We start from the raw sequence: 16,693 nt of genomic DNA on the forward strand, positions 1-16,693 counted from the left end.
CGGAGGAACGCCTCGCACACGACGATGAACGCCGAGATGTTGAGGACGAAGTTCGGGGCCAGATCGTGGAAATCCAAGCCGTAGTAGAACATGAGCCCCCGGACAAATGGATGCAGAGGGAAGCCCAGTCCGCAAAGGAAATGGGGGAGGAATACCAGCCTCTCATGGGGCCTAGGAGTGGGGATGAGCTGCCCCTTTTCGGGAAGCCGATGCGCGATGTCGCTAGCCAGATATCCGGCCTTCCTCAGCTTTTTGATGTGCCCCTCCATGACGGAGGAGACCATCCACTTGCCTCCCGCTCCGGACATGACTGGGGAAGGTTGAGGTGGTAGTGCGGACTTGGGCGCTGGAGCTCGGGTGTGCAAGAATGGATAGGCAAAGAGGAAGAAGGCGTGGGTAAAAAGGTGGATCCTTATCCCCTTATATGGGTGGACGTGACTACGTGTCCCCACCAGCCTGGTAAAACTCGCTTATCTCCAAGCGCCGTAATCAATGGCGCGGTTGGGTTACCCACGCCCGTATTGATGAGAATCCCGGAATAAGGGGACACGATCTCTGCTTTAACAAGACGTGCCAAGGAAACCGCCTCGCATAACGCGCTAAGATGGGACAGTAAAACGGTTTGAATAAAAGCTTGGCCGTGGTGTGATGTCACACTACGGAATATGTCAGCAGATTAGATTTATGTGAATATTATTCTCTCTATGGCAATATGTGGAAAATTATTTTGCAGAGCCGGACACTATCTTTGTGTTCAAAATCTTCTATGAAGTACTTGGAGGAGGAACCCTCCTTGCAATTTCGAAGACAATTTGCGCGCTGGACTCGTCGTCATTGAAGCCTGGTTCAGGGGCTACTGAGGGAGTCCTGGATTAGGGGGTGTTCGGATAGCCGAACTATACCTTCAGCCGGACTCCTGGATTATGAAGATACAAGATTGAAGACTCCGTCCCGTGTCTGGAAGGGACTTTCCTTGGCGTGGAAGGCAAGCTTGGTGATACGGATGTTCAAATCTCCTACCATTGTAACCGACTCTATGTAACCCTAACCCTATCCGGTGTCTATATAAACCGGAGGGTTTTAGTCCGTAGGACAACATACACATCAACAATCATACCATAGGCTAGCTTCTAGGGTTTATCCTCTCTGATCTCGTGGTAGATCTACTCTTGTACTACCCATATCATCAATATTAATCAAGCAGGACGTAGGGTTTTACCTCCATCGAGAGGGCCTGAACCTAGGTAAAACTTCGTGTCCCTTGCCTCCTGTTACCATCCGGCTTAGACGCAAAGTTCGGGACCCCCTACCCGAGATCCACCAGTTTTGACACCGACACTCTTGCCACTCCTTGTTCCATAATCAGTCAAATCTTTACCCAAAACTTGAAAACTTCACAACACAAAACTCAATGTAGAAAATCTCGTGAGCTCCGTTAGCGAAAGAAAACAAAAGACCACTTCAAGGTACTGTAATGAACTCATTCTTTATTTATATTGGTGTTAAACCTACTGTATTCCAACTTCTCTATGGTTTATAAACTATTTTACTAGCCATAGATTCATCAAAATAAGCAAACAACACACGAAAAACAGAATCTGTCAAAAACAGAACAGTCTGTAGTAATCTGTACCTAGCGCAAGATCTGGAACCCCAAAAATTCTAAAATAAATTTCTGTACGTGAGAAATTTATCTATTAATCATCTGCAAAAATAATTAACTAAATATCACTTTCCAAATAAAAATGGTAGCAGTTCTCGTGAGCGCTAAAGTTTCTTTTTTTTACAGTAAGTGTAACAAGACTTTCCCCAAGTCTTCCCAATGGTTCTACTTGGAACAAACACTAATTAAACACAAAAAACACAACCAAAACAGAGGCTAGATAAATTATTTATTACTAAACATGAGCAAAAAGCAAGTAATAAAAATAAAATTGGGTTGCCTCCCAACAAGCGCTATTGTTTAACGCCCCTAGCTAGGCATAACAAGTAAGGATAGATCTAGGTATTGCCATCTTTGGTAGGCAATTCTTCAATGAGGCATCTACCATCTTTAGGAATTTCTTTCTTTTTATTTATTATCAAACTTTTAGGCACAAGATCGAAAAAATCATTTGTAACAAATGGTTCCTTAATGATAGCAAAAAGATTGGGATGAATACTTATAGATTTGAGTTCCGCAGTTTCCTTACTAGAGGATTCACCCTTATTTTTAGGAACATACATAAGCTTGGCAATTTTAGCGGGAGGACTTGGAGTATTCTTTATGGAAGAAAACGCGGTTCCCAAGTTGGTAATAATATCCTCAAGTTTATCTATTCTAGTGGAATCGTGAGTTATTTTGTCATTAACTATGGGTTCTTTCTCTTTAATATTTTTCAAAGTGACTCCTACTTTAGATCCATATTGAGAGATTTGGTTGTGGATATTTTTATCCAAATTTTCAATTAACTCTACGGTAGCAACCTTATTTTCAATAATTTCAAGTCTTTGCATTACATGCTCCAAAGTTAATACAGTTCCATTAACCAAAAGAGGAGGTGAGCCAAACAAATCTATCATAGCATTATAAGAATCAAAAGTATGGCTACCCAAGCAGTTCCGTCCAGTAATAGTATCAAGGACATATCTGTGCCAAGGAGTAATGCCTACATAAAAATTGCGAAGAAGAACGGAAGTAGATTGCTTCCTGGTAGATCTATTTTGAGCATTGCAAATTCTATACCAAGCATCTTTTAGATTCCCCCCTCCCTTTGCTTAAAATTTAGAATTTCATTCTCGGGAGACAACGGAGAAGATAATTTAGAATTTCATTCTCGGGAGACAACGGAGAAGATAAGGGACTAGCCATAACGACAAGAAAACGAACTAACACACAAGCAAACAAAAACCAAAGCGGCAAAAAAGGAAAATAGAGAAAGAGAGGGAGGATAGAGAGAGAGGGCGAATAAAACGGAAAGGGTGAAGTGGGGGAGAGGAAAACGAGAGGCAAATGGCAAATAATGTAATGCGGGAGATAAGGGTATGTGATGGGTACTTGGTATATTGAATTTTGCGTAGACCTCCCCGGCAACGGCGCCAGAAATCCTTCTTGCTACCTCTTGAGAACTGCGTTGGTTTTCCCCGAAGAGGAAGGGATGATGCAACAAAGTAGCATAAGTATTTCCCTCAGTTTTTGAGAACCAAGGTATCAATCTAGTAGGAGGCTACGCACGAGTCCCTCGTACCTGCACAAAACAAATAAATCCTCGCAAGCAACGCGAATAGGGGTTGTCAATCCCTACACGGCCACTTACGAGAGTGAGATCTGATAGATATGATAAGATAATATTTTTGGTACTTTTTTGATAAAGATGGAAAGTAAAATAAAAGCAAAGTAAAAAGCAAAGGAAATAACTAAGTAGTAGGAGATTAATATGATAAAGATAGACCCGGGGGCCATAGGTTTCACTAGTGGCTTCTGTCCAGAGCATAAGTATTCTATGGTAGGTGAACAAATTACTATTGAGAAATTGACAGAATTGAGCATAGTTATGAGAATATCTAGGTATGATCATGTATGTAGGCATCACATTCGAGACAAGTAGACCGACTCCTGCCTGCATGTACTACTATTACTCCACTCATCGACCGCTATCTAGCATGCATCTAGAGTATTAAGTTAATGAAAACAGAGTAACGCCTTAAGCAAGATGACATGATGTAGAGGGATAAACTCATGCAATATGATGAAAACCCCATCTTGTTATCCTCGATGGCAACAATACAATACGTGTCTTGCTGCCCCTACTGTCACTGGGAAAGGACACCGCAAGATTGAACCCAAAGCTAAGCACTTCTCCCATTGCAAGAAAGATCAATCTAGTAGGCTAAACCAAACTGATAATCCGAAGAGACTTGCAAAGATAACCAATCATACATAAAAGAATTCAGAGAAGATTCAAATATTGTTCATAGATAGACTTGATCATAAACCCACAATTCATCGATCTCAACAAACACACCGCAAAAAGAAGATTACATCGAATAGATCTCCACAAGAGAGGGGGAGAACATTGTATTGAGATCCAAAAAGAGAGAAGAAGCCATCTAGCTACTAGCTATGGACCCGTAGGTCTGAGGTGAACTACTCACACTTCATCAGAGAGGGGCTATGGTGTTGATGTAGAAGCCCTCCCTGATCGATGCCCCCTCCGGCGGAGCTCCAGAACAGGCCCCAAGATGGGATCTAGTGGATACAGAAAGTTACGGTGGTGGAATTAGGGTTTTGGCTCTGTCTCTGATCGTTTGGGGGTACATAGGTATATATAGGAGGAAGGAGTACGTCGGTGGAGCAACAGGGGGGCCCACGAGGGTGGAGGACGCGCCTGGGGAGTAGGCGCGCCCCCTACCTCGTGGCCTCCTCTTTCGTGTCTTGACGTAGGGTCCAAGTCTCCTGGGTCTTGTTCGTTGAGAAAATCACGTTCCCGAAGGTTTCATTCCGTTTGGACTCCGTTTGATATTCCTTTTCTTCGAAACCCTAAAACAGGCAAAAAACAACAATTCTGGGCTAGGCCTCGAGTTAATAGGTTAGTCCCAAAAATAATATAAAAGTGGATAATAAATCCCAATAATGTCCAAAACAGTAGATAATATAGCATGGAGCAATCAAAAATTATAGATACGTTGGAGAGGTATCAGCGGCCGAGGCGAACTCCGGCGAAAAGAGGAGGGGGCCGAGTACTCCGGTGGACTAGAGAGGCGAGGGAGGAGTGGATGAGCTGCGGGAGGACTCAGGGCATGATTATATAGCCGAGGGGAGGGTTCTGGAGCTCACAACCGAGCTAGAGCAGTGCACTAATGGAGGTAAGGGGCTGAGCACGACACGGGCACTGTTCTAGCGGCGCATTGATGGTGAACCACGATGAGGCTCCGATGGAGGGAGATGCAGTCGATCACGGGGAAGCTCCAAGACATGAATTGAGGTCGAGATGAGGAGGGAGGAGACGAGCATAGTGGCCGGAACAAGCCAGAGCACGCCTGCAGCCATGACGCCAGCGTGATCACCACGCGCACTGGCGCAAGGGGCGCTCTTTGGCGTGGCCAACCATGTCTAGTAGATGGACCTTGGTGCCCTCAGTCAAAATGAGGAAATAAATTGGTCCAGGGGCAAAGAAGAAATTTGCACTTAGCTCCAAAAGTAAATCAGTAAGAAGGTGTTTGTAACTTGCTATGGTTAAACCAGCAGGGTAACAAGGTAAAGAGTTTGTCTGGCGATGATCACACACTAAGGTGGCGATGATAACACACTAAGGTGATGCTGATCACCAAAAATCAGACTAAGAGGAGGAGTTTAGGTGGTGGTTGCAGTAGAAAGTGCAATACTGGCCAGATTTGGGGATTTGGATGATACACTCACATACTTGATCTCTGTGAGCTGAAATTTGGCAGAGAGGGGTTATATGATGATGTGAAGCTGCTGTACAAATTTCATGCCATTTGGAAATACCAAAGTGGCACTTGCTTCACAAAGCTTCATTCTGTACAGAAACTTGGAAAAATTACACAGGGTAATTGGATTAACCAATTGAGGTAAAACTTGGTGGTAGTAGTTGATATAGGTATAAGCATGTCCTGGTAAAGTTTTTTCTCAATTTAGGAAATATAAAATATAGTTGCTTCACAAACTGAAAATCTGACCAAAAACTAAGATTTTTAGCTGGGCTCACATAGATGAGTTACATGAGCTCCTATTTGGTGGAGAGTCATTATTTGACCATAGGAAAGACCCTGAAAAATTTCAACTCATTTGGATATGCCTAGAATATAGCTCCTTCACAAAGTTCCTTCCTGGACAGAAACTTTGGAAAATTGCTGAAAAATATTTACTAGGAAAATTGAGTTGAATTTTTGGCATGAGCTAATGAGATGGACATAAAAAGGTGTCCAAGAAGTTTAGGGTCAAATTGGCAAAGACAAATAGCACTTCCTTTGCAAAGTGCCATTCAGGACATAATAGGAAAAGAATTATTGGAGGATTACTTTTGAACTTGGCAATGAAATATTTTGCCATATTTGAGCAAGATAGGACCCAGAAAATTTATGAGAATTATTTGGGAATTTGAGGACTGACAGAAATATAGGTTGGTTCACAACCTAGGGTTTTAAGGGTTATTCCTTTATCAGAAAAGGAATATTCCCAACAAAAGAATTTTGGGTTAGGTCAAGGATGGAAATGACATGATCTTGAGATGATGATGAGGGTTACAAGCCACTAGAAAACCTAGGAAGACATGATCTTCCCAAGTTTCAGACCCTCATAGCCATGGAAAAGCAAATCAAAACAGGAAAAATCCCAGAAAATCAAAGGAAAAGAAAAGGGCAAAAATCCAGGCTGTGACAAACCTTCCCCCCTTCAAGAAATCTCGTCCTCGAGATTTGGTTGTCTAGGGTTAAATAATTTTCCTTACTTGAAGAAACCGTTTCCAACTCAGGTTTCTTTTATTCATTCTCATATAATATTTCCACTGAATTGGATATAACTGACTGTCTTGATCTGGGGTGGTTTGCTTCACTGGATCTGACATACTGACAGGACTTACCACAATGGAGTATGCCTCTTGGGTTTGCCGTGGAATAAGACGGTCTTAGGCATCCACATTTTTTTGCATACTAACCGGCATACCTGTATTGTTGGTCTTGCTCCTTCATTATTACTTTCTTCATCTGGATCCTCTGCTGAAAGAGCGGGACCATATATGCAATCCTTGATTATTTTCGCGGCCCTGAATACTGTTACTTACAATATCTGGCAATCATAGCTTGGTCTGGTTCATGTTTTGAGCCTCGGTATATTTATCCGGCTCACGTGTGGTTATACAGATCTCAATACTATTGTGGATTATGCCCGACAGTAACAGGGTTAATAATATCACCTTGTGAGGCTGATTTTTATAATCACTGCCAAGATTATTGTCTTAGTGTTGCCTTTCCTTATTGATTATGGCATCACCCACTGGTTTTTGTTTCTTGAATAACCGGTGAGGTTGGCGGATGCGTACCGTGAATTCTTCCTTGTGCGAGAGACTTGCATGGATTTGGCAGTATACTGAATGAACAAAAATCAGATTCTCGAGGCATACCTTTGTTCTGACAAATTTTTGTTTTAGACCAACTGTTGCAGATCTTCCACTTGGAAAGCACTACCATATGTTGATAATTCATAATTTAATGTCTTGTATTAGTGCCGTACAGAAGAAGATTGGGCAGCTTGCGTTTGGAAACCACTGGGATATCGTGCTGAGGAAGACTGGATGGCTTATGCTCTAAGCCATCGGTGGATATCTTATTGAGGAAATCAGGGTACCGTACCTCATAAGCTTCCCCCCTTAAAGACATTTCTAGGGAAGACTCGGTACCTTATGACAGAAGCTTTTGAAGTATTTTATCGAGAAGACTGAATATCTTGCATGGGAATCCATTCATTACCTATCGGTGCAGATTGGGAACCTTATCTTTGTACACTTCGTCCATAAATTGTGGAGAAGGACGGGACTGATTTTCTTGGTGAATGGAATGACATATATATTTTTGTCAGTCCAGCAGCTGATTACTTATATGACAAGAATTGTCTGACTGTCCTTACTGAATTCACCATTCTAGTGGACTGACTTCTGGGTGTCGCAATGTTTTAATTTTGACTTATGGCACATTCAATCATTGTGCATAGCCCATACCTTTGACTTGAAATGCACGGTTGATCCAAGTTTATCCTCTCTCTGATTTAATCTTTGCTGCGATAAAGTGTATCTCTGACAGGTACTCGTTGCTGAAAGTCTGATCAAAATACAATTTGTATCCAGACAGATGTCTGCAATACAATGCTGTCGGCTGAAAACCTCATTGATTTTAACTGACTTCCTTGGTGTATATCTGTACTGCTTATGGCTCCTTATGATTCGGTGTCGGTCGAGGAATAATTTCCATAAGGGGGTAACACCGAGGATTCAAAATAAAGAAGCACGAGAAAACGATTTATTGCAACAAAGCACACAACAAACAAGCTACAAAGTTGCTCCACACAGACACACACAAGCATGATACTACAGTGGATGCACAAGCGCTACACGAAGGACTACATCCTACGCTTGAGCAAACGCTCGCGAACTGACGAGGAAGCTAAGGGAGTAGCAAGTGGAACCGCTGACTCTGAAACTCCGGATGGACGAGGTGGAGGAGTTGGAGAAGCTGGCGGAGACTGAGGTAAAGCGACACCAAGCAATCTCTTGGCTCGACTGGCGTCTTCGACTAACTCAGAAATAAGAAGACACTCGACCGTGATGTAGCGAGACATCGCGAGGATAGTCGGGTCATCTTGAGGGTTGACAGACGGAAACTGGATCCGCCTAGGATTCTCAACGATGGTGGGATAATAATGATAAGTACGGTTCTCTAGCACCATGCTCTCTTGATGACGAAGACCGGTGACTCCTGCCATTGCGGCAAGCTGAACGGCATGCTCAGGAGTAGCACCATAACCACCGTGGAAACTGTAGGTGCACTTACCAACAGGAATCGGGGCTGACAGATGAACATGAACAACATATTCCCGAATCCTTCCTCTAGCAGAAAACTGGAATACTTGATAATGAGGTGGATCTTCGAGGGGATAAACGCTATGCCACATGTCGCCAAGGAGGGCAGCAAAGCTGAGAGGTACAGGAGTGGGACTGAACTCAATAGGAACAACACCGGGAGCTAAGGGAAGAGCACTGAACTCATGGAAGTTGACCGCCATCTACGCATGAAACATGAGTTAATGGTAACCGAAACAAGACTATATGCAGCAAACAAATGCAACAACCAAATGCAGCAAGCAAGGGCAACAACCAGACCCTATGCTACCGTTTTCTAACGTTCCGGCGGACTAGGACACTCTACAGCCAGACCTGCTCTGATACCAAGCCTGTGGCACCCGGCTCAGAGAAAACCGGAACGCCCCATATTCCATCCTAGAGATCAAGGTGAAGTATTGTGGAATACATCACTGCTTAGTATAGAACAAACCAGCTCTCTATTACAACACGAATATGAATACACGAGTTGTAATATTACAATGAAAAACATCGGCACGACGACACTACGCCAACCACGGTTGCTCTATACAAGCAGCATAACAACTCGAAGCAGCGGAACAACTACTGGCAGGGGAACAACGAACGGCGATGATGGACCCAAATCCGCAGGGACTCTGGCTGGAATGTTTATCCTAGCTCACAAACACAGGAACAACACCAAACAAGCAAGCAATCCAGGCACGACCTGCAAGCTGGCATGACACGCCAGGTCAGTACATCGAATGTACTTGCAAGCTCACAATAACCAGAAGCATTCAAGAGAAACAACCGCATGGGAAATTACAGATTAAGCAGGAATTATCATGAGATCATCAGAATAACATGGCATGAACAACATGAACATAATACTGCTAGAACAATATGATCATGGCAAGAACATATAAATCTGATGATAGTAGCATGCAACATGATGACACTACATGCACCGTTTATTCTGCTCGGGTTACCTCGTAACCAGCACATGCATCACTTACCAACCTCGGACATCATACGATCATCTCAGGATTAAATCAAGCTTGGTATAAACAATACCGTAGTAATTAGTAAATGATCACAAGGAGCTTGATCTTTACCCACGATTCTCGCACAACATCACGAATATCCAACAACTCACTATCCTCGATACCACGGTGATCATTCCGGGGATCACAACCATGACCAACACTTGGTCTCAAACGGTGATCTTTCCGGTGATCACAACCAACTTATCTCAATCAGTGATCCTTCCAGTGATCACAAGCAACTTATCTCAAACAGTGATCCTTCCGGCGATCACAACCAACTTATTTCATCACCGAACCGGGGTTGTCATTAATCAAGTTATTATTAATACTGTTGACTCACGGTGGGACCGACATGAACTGGGCCCTTATCCATGGGCGCGGCTATCGATAGATTTAATATACATTCTGCAGAGGTAGTACACTGTACTCACACTACGGAACCCATGGCCTCGCACTCCCATTTGGGTGGACCAATGACGTTCCGACAAAACCGATCTGCTGCCATGACACACTCCCGGCCACTCCGACCCACTCCCAACTGGGCTAGTCCTGGGTGGCCCCATGTCTACCAAAGACACACCGACCACCGTCGTGGCCAAACTTCCCCCACGGGGACCGGATCCATAAAAATAAAAACAACGGGCACATAAGGTTATGTCCACCTACCTGATCAGGGTAAGCACGCCCATAACCTTCCCTAGTTGGAGGCACCGGCGAGAGGCACGACAATAGACCCAGTTAGGATCTTCCCACAAAGGTAAGCGTGGTTGCACTGGTCAGTTTCAATATGGTGGCACCATGACTCAGCCAACAGTTGTTCAAGTTCAATTTAATCCGGCTAAACTTGAATGCAATATGCTGAGCCATGATAAAATAACATGATGCAATTACAATGCATGAGCATGATATCAACATAATCATGAGAGAACCACATAACTATCCACCATATCAACAATGAATTATATCCAACTAGACATGGCATACTGACTAGCATGAACCTCATAAGTACATACTACTCATTGAAACCTAGCATGACCACTAGCATCAACAATAAATATTATGCAAGACATATCAACAAAGCTACCATGCAATCATTTAACCAACTGGATGCAACGGAACATGCATAACAACGGTACTCGGGACAGACGGCAGTCATGCACCGAAGACCATCACCACTATCAACATATACTCCTAGCAAGCATAAGCATAAAGAATACTAGCAACCAGCAGGGCATGACATCCAAGTGCATAACAACATTGCAAGTAAGTAAGCATGAACCCATAAGCGTTACCGAAACAATTATAACCATATTTTAAGCAAGCAAACATTTAACAAATATTCAAGTTGAAAACCATGTCTACTGCATGAGTATCATGCAAGTGGGTATTGTGGCTTGCCTGGGGTGACGGAGACTCCAGGAAGAAGTGCGGTGAAACCGTGAAACGAAACGTCGGACGATACGTTCTCGGAGGGGGCTGAATAGAGGCAAGGGAAAAATGGTCATTTTCACTATGGGACACCTAGTGAAAATGTTACCAAAAGATAGAGCTCGACGGGACGAAGAAGTGAGCGTTGGTTTCACCTTGATCGGAGTTACGGTTGAAAAGTTATGAGGAGTTGAAGATCAGGGACCAATCCGTGAATAAACTTCAGCAAACAGGCCCCTGAGTGAATAAGGCAGAAACGCATATAAGATAATACGCTTTCAGAGCAGGAAAACGTATTTCTGGGCGGAAGAAGGAGGAAAGACGCTTTCAGAAAATGAAAACGTTCTTTCCTATAATACTCTTTCACTTAATGAAAATGATTTCCGGGAACGGCGTCTCCACTTAACATACCTGGGCCCGGGCAGGGTCAACGCCTCGGCGCTGACGAGTGGGACCGAGGGAGAGGTGGGGCCCACCTGGCTCCTGTCTTCTTCCTCCTCGTGCGTCAACGCAGAGGGAGCCGGATCCTCTAACATTACCGAGCGAAGTCAGGACTAGACATCCCTTCAGGAAACAGACGCGGGGGTCGCTAAAAAAAGAAAAAAGAAAAGAAACTCTCCCGACTCCTCTGCCACCGCTGGGCGCTGGCACCGCCCAGTCCTCGCCCGCGCCATCGCGATTCGCCGAACTCGCCCGTCCGCGCAGCCCGCCAACGCCGCTCCTCCGTCCACGCCGGCCGTCTGCCCGCGTGCCCTCTGTCTGCGCCGCCCGTTCGCGTCCTCCAGTCGTCGGCGGCACCTCCGTCCGTGCCGCCAGCGCCGTACCTCCGTCCACGCCGTCTGCCCGTGCCGCCCCTCCGTCTGCGCCGCCCGTCCGCGTCCTCCAATCGTTGGCGGCACCTCCATCCGTGCCGCCTGCGCCTCTAACTTCCTTCATCGCAGGTCAGTACTGCGTGGATCAACTGAATTGCTTATATCTTCTGAATACTTGGTGCGTGGGAAGTGCTTAGTAGCCACTGCATCTTTGAACCAATTGGCACTGATTTGTCTTGTGATTGGTGATATGAAAGGATACAAATTGCGACTCATAAAACCCACCAGGTAGCAACATAAGAGAACTTAGTAAATCCTTACATTGCCAAAATAATTCCTGCCTTACTAGCTACCAATACTCCACCATTCAGAACATTTGGTAAATTCAGAAAATAGAGTACAAAGTGCAGCAGCCAAAATAATTCCTACCTTACTAGCTACCAGGACACCACCATTCAGAATGTGTCAACATCTATGTCATTAACAATAGGAGCTGTCAACAGATTGGTGAAACTTTCCATGAACTCATATTTTGTAGTGCTTGCTTCCTTCGGTTTTGGTATTGGTTTAGTCTTTTTTGCAGATTTTTTTGAGACAACCTTTTTACTGAACTAGTCTGTGATGGTATGTTCTCCTTTTCTCCCTGCTGGCTGATGGGACAATCTTCTTTTTCTTTTTTGCTGTGGTCACAGATGGTGTTTTCCTCCTCCTCTTGTGTTGCCTCTCAAGGAAACCTAATTTTCTTTTAGAGCCTTTCTTCTCAACCTCTTTTTTCTTCAGACGTGCAGCACTCAACAATTCATTTGATGTTTGAGTCACTTGTGTACCACTCAACGATTCATTTGATGATTGAGCCACCTGGACATGGCATCTGTCTTCAACATTAGTTGTGCGTGCACCCAATAGTTCCTTCACTTGCTTAGTAGCACTAATAAGTGCATTCTCGATGAGAATACAACATTCTTCAGAGTTGGCTGCTAGAGTTGCCAACTCACAACACATGTGTATAAGAAAATTGTATCAGGTGATGGCATCCAACTTTGGATTTTCAACTACAGTCCGTCCACAACAATCTTTGATGGATCCTGACCGTGCTTCTCTTGTCCATCGCTTCAAAATGTAGTGTGCCGGCAACAACTTGATATTCATTAAATCAAGAACTTTCAAAGCATGAGCACACAAAATTCCTACTCTCTCAAACTGCCCACAACTACATGAAGCCGTTTGTTGGTGATTGTCTTCAACAACTTTGTATTCTTCTTCAAATGTTGCATATTGCCCATCAATAAGCCTTCCAATCTTAACCATGTATTCATTGTCTCCAGGTAGCATATGAGCACTTGCTGCCATTGACCTCCCATATTCGGTTTGAAAAGCTTCAAATATAGCAGGAGTATAAAGACTACTGACTTGTTGCAACATTGGTGTGGGGATTTTGATTCTAGGTAGACTCTTCCTAGACTCGTACTCTGAATTTATCTCAGTGTCTCTTTTCACTTTCACGGCTCTTTCAAAATGATGAAAAAAGCGGTTGATATCTAAATCTGACTTGAGATGATTCTTGAGGTCATTGTTCAAACTTCCACTCAGTTGTGTGCTTCGCATTCCCAAAGTGAAAGCATCTCTCATAAAACATTCTGCCCACTTCTCCTTTACCTTATAAATACTATCCATCCAAGTTTGCTTTTTCACATTGGTTCTCATAACATTAAAAGCATCTTCAAATGTTTCTCGGTCTTCGTATTCAAACATACAAGCACTGAAATCTTTGAGAAGAGATGATTCATTTTCCTCATTATCTCCCTCATCCACATTGTCTTCGTTGTCTTCACTATTCTCTTTGCTGGGTAGGTGCTTGATAGCATTTTGCATAATGTGGAAAGTGCACAACCCATGTATTGACTCTGAAAAAACATGCCCAACTGCCTTCCCCATAGCACTATCTTGGTCAGTAAATATGGTGCGTGGCTGCTTCTGGTTATGTACCAACAAGAAGGCATGAAATAGCCATTTGAAAGATTCGAATGTCTCGTCATAGAGAAGTGAAGCACCAAATACTACTGTTTCTCTGAATTGATTGAATCCAACAAACACACCAAATGGCATGTACTCTTTATTTGTCCCAAAAGTAGTGTCAAAGGTCATAACATCACCAAAATGAGCATAATCTATGATCATTTTGGCATCAGCCCAGAATATATTTGTTATTTGTTCCTCACTGTCCAACTGTATAACAAATTAAAAGGAAGGATTCTCAATGGCTTTGTCTTGAAAATACTTCAACATACTTCCAGCCTCACCATACTTCAATTCTCTTTGGCGCTTTGTTCGCAAGTGGTTCTTGTGATCTACGCGTGTGTAAGTTAAACCAGCTGATCCACCAACACGTCGACTAGCAAATTCATGAGCATTTTTTGGTGCAATACCAGAGTCATCAGCTATTTCAATTCAAAAGCTTGCACTTTAGAGATCCTTCTTTGTGATGGCAACAAGTGGCATGCTTCTGGCAGCTGAAGCATGTGATTATGTTCAAGACAAAGATCATATATTTCATAATTTCCGACTTCATGGTCTATTGTAAGAGACATACGGACCTCACAATCAGTTCTAATTTTAGCTCGGCCTGTCTTAGTTAGGCTGTCTCTTTTATCTGCAGACTTCTTCCCCTCTTTGAAACATACATATCTGCATGAAGTCACTACACCACAAATTTACTCCGATTTGTAAACCTCTTTCTAACACTGAATCCCATTCTTCCTCCATAGTATCTCCAAAAGTCCCATGCCTCATCCAAATTATCGAATTTCATGCCAAGTTGATGTTTCCAGCTAGGTGTGACATTTGCCCTGTAAAATAAACAAGTAAATATTATTCTAACTAATCCATACAAAAGAAAGAGGAGAGGTGCAGATTTGTTTCATGATATAATTGCTACATAGTGACACCAACAAGAACTGGTTTAACATGTGCAACTCCTACTAAAAAGATCCATAAAAAGCAAAACTTACTTGTTTGGATCTTGATTCTCCATTGATCAGCCTCTAAATTCTGATTTTGATGTTGTATTTGATCAGGCCAGGTGCTTGTTGTGATGATGCTCCAAAAGAGAAGAGGAAAAGAGCATTTTGGATGTGCTGATGCTCCAAAAGAGAAGAGGAGAAAAGCAGTATTGCTGTGCTGGGAGTGGCAGATGCTCCAAAAGAGAAGAGGAAAAGAGAAAAAGTGAGGTGCAGTACAAACAGTGGAGGGGAAAGTGGAGAAGAAGTGGAGGGAAGCAACTCACGGGTGTGGTTTTGGTGCCAAGCTGGGTGACTTTTCCCTCCAAAAGAGAAGAAAGAGAAAGAGCAGGTCACGTGCATGAGAAGGGAGAGGTGTTGTGTGTTTGTTTCCTGAAGGGATGTCTAGCCCTGACTTCGCTCTGTAATGTTAGAGGATCCGGCTCCAACGCAGAGCGGCACGGGAGGAACCCGGAGCGGGAGGCAGGGGCGAAGCCGGCGATGGCCCGGCCGGCTCCGGCCACCGTTGGCCGAGACGAGGCCACCGTCAGGACCGCAGGAGACGGCCGCGTCCGTCCCCAGGGGCGGCGGCCACCAGGAAGGCGTGGAGGTGCAGCGATGGGAGGAGGACGGGAGGAGGCAGTGGTGTCGGGCAGAGGGGGTAGCCGGCATAGGAGGGACTACTCCGGCGAGGTCGAGGTGGTGGGGCCGACCGCCGGAGCACGGGGAGTCGGTTGGTGGTGGTGAAGAGGCGAGAAGATGCTCAGGGGAGGCCGGACAAGGAAGCGTCCAAGAGGCGGAGGCGACGGCCGAACTCGGGGCTTGTGGCCAGAGGCACTCAGGCGAGGTCAAAAGGGGCCAGGGCGGCTCGTGGGAGTGTGGGGGAGGTAGTGGACAACACCAGAGGAGAGGAGGAGGCTTGAGCTAGCCGGAACCAAGGAGGAATCCCGGCGGCCGAGGCGAAATCCGGCGAAAATAGGAGGGACTAGAGAGGCGAGGGAGGAGTGGATGAGTCGCAGGAGGACTCGGGGCATGCTTATATAGACGAGGGGAGGGCTCTGGAGCTCACAACCGAGCTGGAGCAGTGCACTAAGGGAGGTCAGGGGCTGAGCACGTCATGGGCACTGTTTTAGCGGCGCATTAATGGCGAACCACGACGAGGATCCGATGCAGGGAGATGTAGTCGATCATGGGGAAGCTCCAGGACATGAATTGAGGCCGAGACGAGGAGGGAGGAGACGATCATAGTGGCCGGAACAAGCCAGAGCACGCCTACAGCCATGACGCCAGCGTGATCACCATGCGCACTGGTGCAAGCGGCGCTCTTTGGCATGGCCAACCATGTCCAGTAGATGGACCTTGGTGCCCTCAGTCAAAATGAGGAAATAAATCGGTATAGGGGCAAAGAAGAGATTTGCACTTCGCTCCAAAAGTAAATCAGTAAGAAGGTGTTTGTAACTTGGTGTGGTTAAACCAGCAGGGTAACAAGGTAAAGAGTTTTTCTGGAGATGATCACACACTAAGGTGATGGTGATCACCAAAAATAAGACTAAGAGGAGGAGTTTAGATGGTGGTTGCAGTAGAAAGTGCAATACTGGCCAGATTTGGGGAATTGGATGATACACTCACATACTTGATCTCTGTGAGCTGAAATTTGGCAGAGAGGGGTTATATGATGATGTTAAGCTTCTGTAAATATTTCATGCCATTTGGAAAATACCAAAGTGGCACTTGCTGCACAAAGCTTCGTTCTGGACAGAAACTTGGAAAAATTACACAGGGTAATTGGATTAACCAATTGAGGGAAAACTTGGTGGGAGTAGTTTATATAGGTAGAA

General features: G+C 44.6%; 1 pseudogene; it reads right to left on the reverse strand.

The window, feature by feature from the left end:
• Nucleotides 1–12,314: 12,314 nt before the first annotated feature.
• LOC147964511 (protein FAR1-RELATED SEQUENCE 5-like) lies at nt 12,315–14,671 on the reverse strand (annotated as a pseudogene).
• Nucleotides 14,672–16,693: the final 2,022 nt, after the last annotated feature.

Source organism: Triticum urartu, chromosome 6A (genome assembly GCF_056163025.1).
Source record: "Triticum urartu cultivar PI428250 chromosome 6A, HENAU_Tu73, whole genome shotgun sequence".
NCBI lineage: Eukaryota > Viridiplantae > Streptophyta > Magnoliopsida > Poales > Poaceae > Triticum > Triticum urartu.